This window comes from Melanotaenia boesemani, chromosome 24 (assembly GCF_017639745.1).
Source record: "Melanotaenia boesemani isolate fMelBoe1 chromosome 24, fMelBoe1.pri, whole genome shotgun sequence".
NCBI classification, from domain to species: Eukaryota; Metazoa; Chordata; class Actinopteri; order Atheriniformes; family Melanotaeniidae; genus Melanotaenia; species Melanotaenia boesemani.
Window position 1 is genome coordinate 1,157,268 of NC_055705.1, and position 12,665 is coordinate 1,169,932.

The 12,665-nt window shown below is 40.6% G+C and overlaps 1 protein-coding gene across 1 annotated transcript in view; it reads left to right on the forward strand.

Annotated features, from left to right (window-relative positions):
* LOC121635255 (NLR family CARD domain-containing protein 3-like) overlaps positions 1-12,665 on the forward strand; it is a 1,000,352-nt gene that overhangs the window by 200,356 nt on the left and 787,331 nt on the right. The window lies entirely within an intron of this gene.

Consider the following 12,665-nt stretch of genomic DNA (forward strand, 5'->3'; position numbering starts at 1 on the left):
ATGTGTAAAACGCATATAAATTGCATGTAAAAAATGTGTAAAACGTGTAAAACACATGTAAAATGCATGTAAAACGCATATAAAACGCATGGAAAACGCATGTAAAACACATATAAAACATGTGTAAAACACATAAAACGTGTAAAATGCATATAAAACGCATGTAAAACACGTGTAAAACGCATGTAAAATGCATATAAAACATGTCTAAAACGCATGTAAAACGCATATAAAACGCATATAAAACGCATGTAAAACACGGGTAAAACGCATATAAAACATGTCTAAAATGCATGTAAAACACGTGTAAAAAGCATGTAAAACGCATATAAAGCATGTCTAAAATGCATGTAAAACACGTGTAAACCGCATGTAAACCGCATGTAAACCGCATGTAAACCGCATATAAAACACATGTAAAACACATAAAACGTGTAAAATGCATGTAAAATGCATATAAAACACATGTAAAACGTGTAAAACATATAAAACATAAGTAAAACAAATATAAAACGCATGTAAAACACATGTAAAACACATATAAAACACGTGTAAAACGCATGTAAAACATGTGTAAAGTGAATATAAATTGCATGTAAAAAATGTATAAAACATGTAAAACGCATATAAAACGCATGTAAAGTACGTGTAAAACGCATGTAAAATGCACATAAAACGCATGTCAAGCACGTGTAAAACGCATGTAAAATGCATATAAAATGCATGTAAAACACGTGTGAAACGCATGTAAATGCATATAAAACGCATGTAAAGCTCGTGTAAAAGACATACAAAACATCTAAAACGTGTAAAATGCATATAAACCGCATGTAAAACATGTCTAAAATGCATATAAATTGCATGTAAAAAATGTGTAAAACGCATATAAAAACACATGTAAAATGCATGTAAAACACGTGTAAAACGCATATAAAACACGTCTAAAATCCATGTAAAACACGTGTAAAATGCGTGTAAAACACGTGTAAAATGCGTGTAAAACACGTGTAAAATGCATGTAAAACACGTGTAAAACGCATGTAAAACCCGTGTAAAATGCGTGTAAAACACGTGTAAAATGCATGTAAAACACGTGTAAAACGCATGTAAAACACGTGTAAAATGCGTGTAAAATGCATGTAAAACACATGTAAAACGCATATAAAACACATCTAAAATGCGTGTAAAACACGTGTAAAATGCATTTAAAACACGTGTAAAACGCATGTAAAACGCATATAAAACACGTCTAAAATGCATGTAAAACATGTGTAAAACACATGTAAAACGCATATAAAACACGCCTAAAATGCATGTAAAACACGCCTAAAATGCATGTAAAACACGTGTAAACCGCATATAAACCGCATATAAAACACGTCTAAAATGCATGTAAAACACGTGTAAAATGTGTGTAAAACACGTGTAAAATGCATGTAAAACATATAAAACGTGTAAAACACATAAACATACTGGAACATCTTCAGACTTAGACCATAACATCCATGTGACTTCAGTTTTAGCTTTGTTTGGTTAAATGTCAGAATTTGCATGTTGATTTAGCCAGATTAGCGCAGGTGCTAACCTTGCTAATGAGACTTTTTTGCACATAATGTTTATTTACTGTACTGAAGAACAGAGACACTGCTGCAGGAATTTGGACTGGAGCTTGGTGGCACAAGTCTGACAGAAGTGTTTTCATGGCAACCATAGTTCAGGTGATGGTAGTTCCGTTGGCCATCATTTCATGATTTACTTCAGTCCGGGTCAGCACCAATCAGAGTGGAGTAATTTACTGCGCTCAGTGGAGTTTAAAAGCTGCAGAGAAAAGTTATTCCAAACTTTAAACAGCTCCTCCTCCTGGTTTAACTCATCAGTTATCTATAGGTACAACTACTCAGGTAACTGATAGTCCCCGCCCACTACCTGCAGACCATGAATACTGGATAAACTCAGTACTTTTTCATCTTCCTCCTCCTGAGAAAACAGAAACCTTTAACATTAACTGCATCGGATTGGTTCTCTCCTGGTGATTTTATGAGCTTTTCCTGTAAGAATCAGGACATTAGGATGAAACGTTGCTTTTTAACTGCGTCGTTCAGGCACGCCGACCTGAACCTGTGACCTCTGTTGTCATCTCCAGTAAAGCCTCAGACCATCCAGACGTCACCTGTCCAGTCGAGCTGCAGCTCGTAGTGACGTCAAACTGCTATTTAATCCCAGAACTCTGCTTTTTCCACCACATGTAACACAACCTGCCTCCCATTAGGTGAAATCGATCGCTTGAAGCTGTGAGAATGAAAAAAGAAGACATTACTGCTTTGAGGCCTTTGTGCTTTTGTTTTTTTAATTTTCATGGAGAAGTTACGCAATCGAAGCTAACGGGCTCTGACAGGCCAGCCGGCGGCATCTGGATGGAGGAGGGAAACAATCAGAGGGGCGCTTGTTCTCTCTGAAGACTGTGTTTCTCATCAAACCTACAAGTCCAGATACTTTCCACTGAGAAACACCTGCCTCAGCCGAGCTGCAGCAGACCTCAGGAGCTTTCCAGAAAAACCTTCATCCTCCTGGAAATGATGCATTATCACAGCGTTGGAGGTTTGAAGGTCCATCAGCTCACAGAGCGAAACATCCGGAGGACAGTTAGCAGCTCAGCTCTCAGTCACATCGGATCTGTCAGGAGAAGTCATGGGGTTCAGGTCTGATGGGGTCCAGGTTAAGAGCTGTGAGCCTCGACAGCAGATAATATTACTGACTGTTCACCGGAGTCACATGAAGCACCAGCAGCTCTGCTTCTGATAACCCGACAATTATCAATAATCACACAGTTAGTACATGAAAGGCTGAGACGACGTACTAAACCTTCAGCCGGTTGAGTCGCTTTTAATAAAATGAATATTACTGAATTAATTTGGCAAAAGTTTCATGTTTTTTTCTACATATTTATTATGGATGCCAGTGCTGAAAGCACTACGGAACACATTTTATTTATTCTGCGATAATTATAATTATAATTATTCAGTTTCAGCCTCAAACTCCGCCCACAGAAAAGTTATATCAAAGCATGCGTCTCAGTTGGGAACAGTGTGCTTTGACTTTTTCTGCACAAAAGTCTGACATGGTTACGAAATTCACAAAAAACTGCAATTTTTGGTCCCATTGAAATGAATGGGAGTTGGCCGAAATCAGTTAAAATTCAGGTCACTTTGGAGCTCTAAAACTCATCCAAGCTTTCACATAGAAACGTCATTCAAAGTTTAAACGGGCCACCATAGATCAAACTCTGACTGGATTAATAGACATTTTGAAATCTTTTACAGTTCTGACATAATCTCAGGTTAAGTTTTAGGAAATATTAGAAACTGACCAAAATTCTCTCCCATCTAGTGTTATTTCTGGCCCACTAAAAATGTCTCAAACAAGCAGGTCTCACACCCAGAATTTTCCTGTACATACACAAATTATATATCAAAATGAAGGGATTTTTCCTGGCTTTCATCCAATGTTATCACTGAGATAGGTCTTACAGTTTTCTCCCAAATCTCCTCCGAGCTTTGGGTACGCCACCCGTTGCTCCATTAAAATCATATTTTTTCTCTGCTTTTCTGCTCAGCTCTGGAGGTGATGGGTGTTTTAAACTTGTCATAAAATGTACATAGATGATCGTAGATTAACAGAAATGACATTTCTGTGTTTGGCAGACTCTTCTGGCGCTCATGGTTCAAGAATTTCTTTGATAAGACTTTTCATTTGCGAACAGCGCTTGGTTTTTTGAGGGGTTCTTTGAGCCTTAACTCATCTGGGAGCTCCGAGTCTGTGACAGAGAGTCACAGGATGTTCCTGTCGTCATAGCAACGCTAAGGCCAGGGGCAGTTGTGTGTGTAGGATTGGAATTATGCACACACCTCCCCAGATACAGCAGCATATAGTGATACAGAGCAACAGGGTCGATTTAATGAACATTTAATGGGATTATAACAGGATGAACTGGATTGAACAGGACCATCTCTAAAATATAAAGAATGTATTTCAGTCCTGATCTAACCAAGTAGTTCTGATTTGTAGTCCTAACCAGGCAATGATGTTGCCCAAACCTGGATGTGTTAGAGCGTCCAGCTCCGGTCCTCAAGCTCCACCTCCAGATATTAGATGTCTCTCTGCTGTAACGTGATTAAAATTAAATGGATCTTTGACAAGCTCTGCACAAGTCTGCTACTGACTGATTAATTTGAGTTAGGTGTGTTGAAGTAGGGAAACACCAAAAGGCTGCAGGACAGTTGGGGATCCCTGAATTAGACAGACACCCAAGGATGGCGTCTGGAATCACTCATGTAAGTCGTGTTTCTCTCCTGCTGCCTGCAGGGGGCAGTAGTCTACAGGATTCTATTGTGGGTCATAATAGAAGAACAATATCATTACTGTGACTGTAACACTTTACCATGAAAAAGTACGTACCATGCATAATTTTATAAGGCAGTTAATATGTTCATGTGTTGGAGTACACGTTATCCAGTGTATTAGCTCCCCTCTCATTACAATTCACATGCTGGTGGAACCAAAGGAGAACTGCTTTTAAATCCACATGGTAAAGTCCTCTGCTACAACCCACAGCATTAGGACAGAAGCTCTGCTGGCCACTAATCTGCCTGTGTAAATGTGCAGGGTTAAATAGGCAGGGTGACCTTTGTCAGGTGGAATATAAACATCAGTGACCAAGACCACAGGAAACTTTCTGGGAAGGTGTATAGGTCTGTTTTTTAGTCACATGTTTCAGGTCCAGGTATCACCTGGCACTGATATAAAAGACAACCCCTCCTTATTAGCTCTTGCTGGAGTCACTGGCCTTGTCTAATCTGCTGCGTAGCCTGCTAGCTAGCAGAGTCCGAGATGGATGAGGAAAGTCGGGTTTCTGTAATCAACATGATGCAGCTATCCATGATGATTTTATTTGCAGTAATCTTAAGCCTTTTATTGACAATGGATCTGGTGTTGGGAAGTGGTGGCTTGTGTGTCTGCTACCATAGGCTTGCAGATGCTTTGGTCATGTAGTCTTGCTTATGCCTCTTGTCTCTGGGATGGCCACTCATGGTAAGTCTGACCTCCAGCAGAATGTTGTATGAGCTGTTGTACCAGCTGTAGATGCTATTTACCAGAAGGCAGAAGGGACAAGAATAAAAACGTACATGAAAGCCACACATACTGTAGCACTGAGCTGCTTCAGCTATGTTAGCCGCTGTCTTGTCCCCTTCATTAAAGGGTATGACAACTTTTCTGATTGAGTGGTTTGTTGGATCGGGAGAATCCCATGATGCTTATCTTTAATTTTCAGGGAAAAGGTCCTGAAGCCGACTGTAACTCGCTGCAGGAGGATCTGAAAGTCAGGAATACTCCGCACCTGATCCCACTGCAATCCAACCTTGGATTAGTTGGATTAGTTGGATTAGACGCTGCGTTTTTGTGTCTTTTATGAATATTTTGTTATAAAATACACCTGTGTGTATCTTTACACTGATCTAGTTTTATTTTTACAGCCAGAAATTATTGAAAATAAGATTAAATGGGGCCAAAGTGCATTGTGGGAGATGTAGTGTGCAGATGAGGCAGTTAAAGGAGCAAGAAGCAGATGATTTTACTGAGTAAAAATCTGCTGATGTGACTCTGCTGTCTGTCTGTGGCAGACATGAGCATCATCAGGCTGTCCTGCTGCAGGTCTCCGGTTTCACCGCAGCAGCACCGCCAACCAAAACAAGTCCAGGACTCAAAATTCAGCCGCAAATGAGAAAGAAGTGGCCTCGAGCCGAAGCTGGCCATTTTTCATGATCTGATTTAACCGTCAGCCGAGCGTCCTGGTTTTCCTGCAGCCACAAAGTTTTACTCCGGAGGAATAAAAAGGGAAGAAATGAAGGAAAAAGAAAAGGATACAAAAAGAAAATGAAGGAAGAATCTGATGACCAAACTGATGCAGGTCTGAAGAGAAAAACTTTTACCATTTACCACTAGTAAACAAACAAAAACAACACAGTAATAAACTTAATGGACAATAAAATAATATAATAAGCCACAGTGCAGAGATTTATATTTATAATGTAAATGGCAGTGCAAATATAAACTTCCAACTTCCAACAAATATAAACTTCCAGCTAGTCATGTTAACTATGTAAACATGACTTGAGTAAATGACAGTGTTTTTCATCAGAAGGTAGACACAGCCCTGTGGAGATCTGGTGCTGAGGGTTCAGGGGCGTGAGGTGTGCCTGCTCACCTGCACCACCTGAGTTCTGCTTAACAGGAAGTCCAGGATCCAGGCAAACAGGGTGGAGTTCAGCCCCAGGCTGAGCAGCTTGAAGTGGAGCGTGGTGGGATTATAGTGTTGAAATCTGAACTAAAGTCAATGAACAACATCCTTACAGAGTCCCCTGTGTGCTTGTCCAGGTGGTTGAGGGTGGTGTGCTGTACCTGGGAGATGGTATCATCCGTGCACCCAACTAGGAATGCTGTCAAGTCCCGTTGCCTTCCTGCAGTTCAGTCTCCTCAGTGTTCTCCTCATGTAAAGTTCTGTCAGGGTAGGAGCATATACCGCTCTGGCAGAAGGAGTCCTGATGGCTGCAAACGGTAGCATGCTAACACCAGCAGAGCTAGCGCTGCAGGAGTTAGCATGCTAACGCCAGCAGAGCTAGCGCTGCAGGAGTCCCAATGGCTGCAGCAGTAAGTATGGTAATGCCAGCAGAGGTAGTGCCAGCCTCAAACCATGCATCTGCCACAGGCTCCTGGAGACATGATGATGGAAAAACTGTGACCACTGTCTCTGTGCCTCCGCTTAGCGTCCTTCACCACAAGTTGCAGTCTGCGTGACGTCCACTCTTAGTCCTCCATCTTGCTGGTGAGACCCATGGCTTCTGGTTCAGGAAATACCTGACAGTCGTCATGAAAACATCATCTACTAGCTTACCAATAAGTACGTTGTCACCTCCATAAACTCACCCGCGAGCTGTACTGGAACGTAGTCGACGTCAGACAGAGCGTCCTGCAGTCTTTTTAATATTCTAATGTTCCAGCTGAAGACGTTCTGATAACTGGGATTAACTGATCCATTTTGGATTCATCCTTCAACCCATTTACAAACTTTTCAGATTTTAGTTGGTGGGACTTGAAGTTCACGAAGGTTTTTGTTGAGGACTCACACCTCATGCTTGCATTAAAGAAAAAGACCACGGCTTCATGTTGCTAAAATCAGCTTCACATGGAGGAAAATGTAAACTGGGACCAGCTTTTCTCACAAAAAGGGGGTTTTCACACATTTCAGCCAAGAGTCTAAAAACTTTCCTCGCAGTCGACGCTGGAAACATCATCACTATGGAAACAAACATTCAGCCCTGACAGAGCAGCAGATCCAGGACCTGCATCCCTCTGCAGGTCTCAGTTATTTCTGATTAAAGGAATTACACACTCTCAGAGTTACGCAACCAAACCATCACACACTCCTCACTCCAGAAAATCGGATCTTCTCTGCAGCTGTTTGTCATCAGTGTTCTGTCAGGTGATGAAGGATGCAGTCATCCTCACTGAAACAGAGCTGCACAAACACACACCTTCACCCAGACATGCAAACTATTCAACTATCTATATTTACTTGAAGACAGTACGAACTAATCATTCAGAGAAAGGAAAATTAGACTAAAAAACTGGTGAAACTATAACAAAAAATAGGAAAAAACAACAACTATTCATTCCTTAAGTACCAATAAAAAAGAAAATTCTTGAATAAATTATGGAAAATTATATTTGTTTTATTGTAAAAACATTTTATTTTAATTTTATGTTAAAAGTGCAGAATAAAAAAAAACTAGGTATGTAAATAAAAAATTTTGATAGTAGGAAATTGAAAAAAAAAACACTTTAAGAGATAAAAAGGACAAATAAATGAAAAAAATGTTCCTGTTGTTTTAACTTTTTCCACTTTTGTCTCTGCTGTCATCAGGTTGTCCTGACGACAGAGTTTGACTAACAGGAAGGTAATCCTCCACCGGCCCACCCTCTGCCTCGCCTCGGTCACATTCCTCCATCTGATGCAGAAGAGGGTTTTCTTTCCTCACCCAGTAGAACGTCAGTAGATTCACAGTAGAAACCATCCAGGCATGTTTCCATGTAACTTAGAAGAAGTTTACCTCCCCATGTGGAACAAAAACATCTCAAAAAGCAGGACTTTTTTCTCCTACAAAATCAGCAATTAGGACAAAGGCTCTGTAAAAAATATGGTCATTTATTTTAGAAAGGTGTGACGGTGCCAACTCGCACTCTGACATCAGTTTTTTCACGCTGCACTTTAACAGGACACCAAGCATAGAAAACACAATACAAAACACAATCAAAAGACAGGAGAGCCCCGCACATCTGGACACGAACATGCAGCCATATCTCAAACAGCTGCAGAGGATTAAACCCTAGTCACGTCCGTGTGAGGGCTCTCCGAAGAAAACAACACAATAACCAGAACACAGAATCATCAACAGCTACTGGATTCATCACAAACTACGCTCCTGATCGCTGCGCTTCAATAGAAACCATTCAAGTAAACTCAACAAACAGAGAAAATTCAAGTAATTAAAAAGACCAACGAAAGAAAAACTGAAAGAAATGTTTCTGCAGGCCGAGCGAGGTTTGAGTTTTATCATCTTCTGGGTTTTTGGCCCAGATAACTTTCATCAACATGTAAACATGTCCAGAACAGACTCCTCCAGTCCTCCAGGAACCAGATAGTACTTTTCAGAACAAGAAACTTGTAGAAAACTGTTGGAACAACATATCATGTCTAAACCATGTAAGAACTGGTTAAAATCTACTTAGAACCAGAAAATACTGTGTTGGGACCGAAGGGTGCTTATTGGAACCAGACAGGACCTAGTTGGAAACAGATAGAACCTAGTTGGAAACAGATAGGACCTAGTTGGAAACGAATAATACTTAGTTGGAACCAGATAGAACCTAGTTGGAAGGAGATAGTACTTAGTTGGAAAAAGATAGGACCTAGTTTGAACCAGATAGTACTTAGTTGGAACCAAATAGGCTATAGGTATAACCAGGTAGAGCCTAGTTGGAACCAGATGGGACTTAGGTGGAAGCAGATAGGACCTAGTTGGAAATGGATAATACTTAGTTGGAACCAGATAGGACATAGGTATAACCAGATTGTATTTAGTAGGAACCAGATAAGACATATGTATAACCAGATGGTACATAGTTGAAACTAAAAGGAGGCAGTTGGAATGAGATATGACCTAGTTGGAACCAGATAGAAAATAGTTGTAAGCAAATAGTACTTAGTTGGAACCGGACAAGACCTAGTTGGAAGCAAATAATACTCAGTTGGAACCAAAAAGGACATAGGTATAACCAGATAGTACTTATTGGAACCAGATAGAACCTAGTTGGAAGCAAATAGTACTTAACTGGAACCAGAGATGGCTTAGTTGGAACCAGATAGTACTAAGCTAGAACCAGACAAGATGTGGTTGAAAACAGATAGGACCCATTTGGAACCAGGTCAGACCTACAGTACCAGTACAAGTTTGGACACACATTCCCATTGAAAATGTCACCAAACGTTTGACTGGTTGGAACCAAGTGGACCTTTCTGGAACCAGATATGGCCTACCTAGAACCAGACAATACTTGACTGAAAACAGATTGGAGATGATTCTTTTTTTTAAACCAGTTAGTGCTCTTTCAGAAAAAGAAGATGACTTCATTTTAAAAAGAGAAACGTTATAAACAGTTACTATCATAACAATGGCCTGTTCATAGACATTTAGCATTTTCATATTCATATCTTACTTCCTAATAAAAGCAGCTTTGCCATTCAGCTTAGAAAAACTAAACTAGATCTTTGGTATAAATGCAGTCTCCTGCAGAAACCCCGTGCTGTAAAGCATTTAGAGTTTGCAGAAACTAAATAAAGACATATTTGTTTGGACATCTCAGGTTTGTTTGAGCAGATAAATGCATATTTTTAACAAATCTACTCAAAGAAAGCAAAACCTTCAGTCTGACTGATCATCAGGACTTTCAGAAACTTTTCTCATTGGTGGGCAGTACATCCTGAAAAACACAGAACACAAGACAAGCTACACGACTTCTACGTTGAACTAAACATTTAACATAGCCTTAGAAATGTAAACATAAATGAGAGTAAAGCAGAAGAGAAAGCAGGAGATGTGTGATGTGAAGTGAGGTGGAGAAGCAGATTTACATCAACAGCTCTGAGATCTATGCAGTGAAGGCACTGATGGGAGGAGCTCTGCTGGGCGGCTGTCCTCTAAATACCTCAGCAGACAAATATCACCTGACAGCAGGGACCAGCAGGTTGGAACGCAAACAAAAGCCCACCAGAAATCCACCAGAACAAATAAGACAGAGGTACTCAGCACTGAAAATATACAGAGGTTAGAAAGCAGTAACTTCAGAGTTCGTCCAGAAAAACAAAAATAAAAACAAGCAGCACAGCATGTCCATGAGTTCACTTCAGAAGGAGCTTTAGCCTCCACATCCGATCACCTTCATCTCCAGACGATGGAAGCAGAGAGGCAGCACACTCCTTTTCCTTCCTTGAGTCAAAGGCAGCTTTCTGTGAAGAAACAGGACTTTCGTCAGTTTAAAAGATCCCAGACAGTTTATGTGTTAATTAGAAACCGACTCGGCTACAGTCACATGCTACTCTATGGTCTACGTCCAGATCTACAGACATAGCAGGTGTGTGAAATGTCCTCTTTGACCTTCTACTAACCCAATTATAGACAAGGAGTTTAGCTGGAGAGTCCAGCTGTTTCTATATTAAGCAGCAAATTGGATAATTTCATAGCTATGTACATTTTATCTATGCTGTACGCGCTTTATTTTTTTAACAAATGAGATGTGCACCATCTGTTGTGGTTATTCTGTTACCATCAAGTCAAAACCTGGGTCAGATACTGCAGAACCAGTCTAAGGTTAAATGTGTGCATAGATGCAGTAGTAGTTAGAATAACATGTCAAAATAAATAGTTTCAATCAGACAAACACATTTTTCTAACATCATATAAATGTAGTTACCAGTTAAACTTGTGTAAGTTAGTAATTACAGATCTACTCAAACAAAGATGACATGCAGAGTTCCTCAAGGCTCTATTTTGGATCCCTATTGTTCAGCATCTACAAGCTACCACTAGGTTGTCAAGAAACAAACAAAAGGTCTTATCATTAGCTGATGACACTCAACTCTAAAATACCGTCTCATTGGGGGCCCTGTTCCCATTCTAAGGCTTAAGCACATACCACAGTCAAATCAATACTTGGACATGCCAGATTTTTCTTCAACGAACCAAATATAAGGTGATCCAGAATAAGACGACTGATGGCGCAGAATGACTTAGAAAAACGTTGTTTTCAGTAGCCATGACCAATTAGATTCAGCTGCACCTAGCAGTTCACTACACAAGGCATGATTATGGGCGACAACATTCTTCTGGTCCGAGTTTTCTTTCACACTGCACTAAAATGAACCGGAGCTTTTGAATAATGTCATCTTCACCAGAGGTGGCACGCTACATCAAGAATTACTGAAGGAGAGGAAAAGACAAACAACGAGAAAGAAAACTCGCCTTCCTCTCGCCTTCTATTTCCACCACCTCAGAGTAGAACATGAAGAAGAATCCGATCCTGGAACTACGCTTCTCCAGAGGTGTCTGCATGTCAGTTATCCTGGCTTTCATTCTGCACCTGCATGTGTTTTGTTGGGTTTACCCATGATGTCCTGTATGTTACCCACCATCCGCTTTGCAGTGTATTTAGTGGACCGAGACCTCGGTTTGTCAGCTGACCAAAGCCTGCTTATGATCTGCATCAAAGTTCATTTGCGCATTCACACCTGCCCAAATCGTATCAGACTTTCCAAGCAAAATAAGTAGGATTATTACTGTATTATTACTGAGCAGTGCTGGTACCTGTAGGAGGATGGCGGCTGCCGGCGGTTATGTGGTGGAGCTCCCCCTCCTTTCCAGGAATCTGCTCAACAAACAGAAAACGGGGTCAGTTTCTGGTTCTGGCTACAGAGTTTTGAGGCCTGAACAAACAAAAGCCAAACCAATGACGGACCACAGATACAAGCTGAATATAAAGAGCCAAACAGAGACGAGGAGAAGATTATTGGCTGCGGTGGGAGGATGTGTGATGCTGCAGGAGGAGCATCGGAGCATCAGGACAGAGATCACATGCTGTTCATTTGGTCTGAAGCTTCTCAAAATATGCAATGAAATGAAAATATGACATTCATCCTTAGAGTGAAAGTGTAGTGTTTTGGTAGTTTATCTGTTTTTAAATTAAAAATAATTCATTCAGTCAGGAATGACCTCTGTGCTGTGTGAAGGGTCTGAAAACTTCAGGAATTTAACAAAAACAGGATTTTATTATCTTAAAACATCGCCAGAGTCTGATCATTTTGCTGTGTTGCAGCAGGGAGATGCTTATGCTTGCTGCAACACCCAGCTCTCTGGTCTTTCCAAAAAGTCTATTTCTAGCCTATAAATACTCCAGAACTCAGCGGCACGAGTTCTGACGAGGCCCAGAGGCCGGGAACACATCACACCAGTTTAACAACCTCTGCATTGGTTTTCTGTGCTTTTCAGGATTGGTTT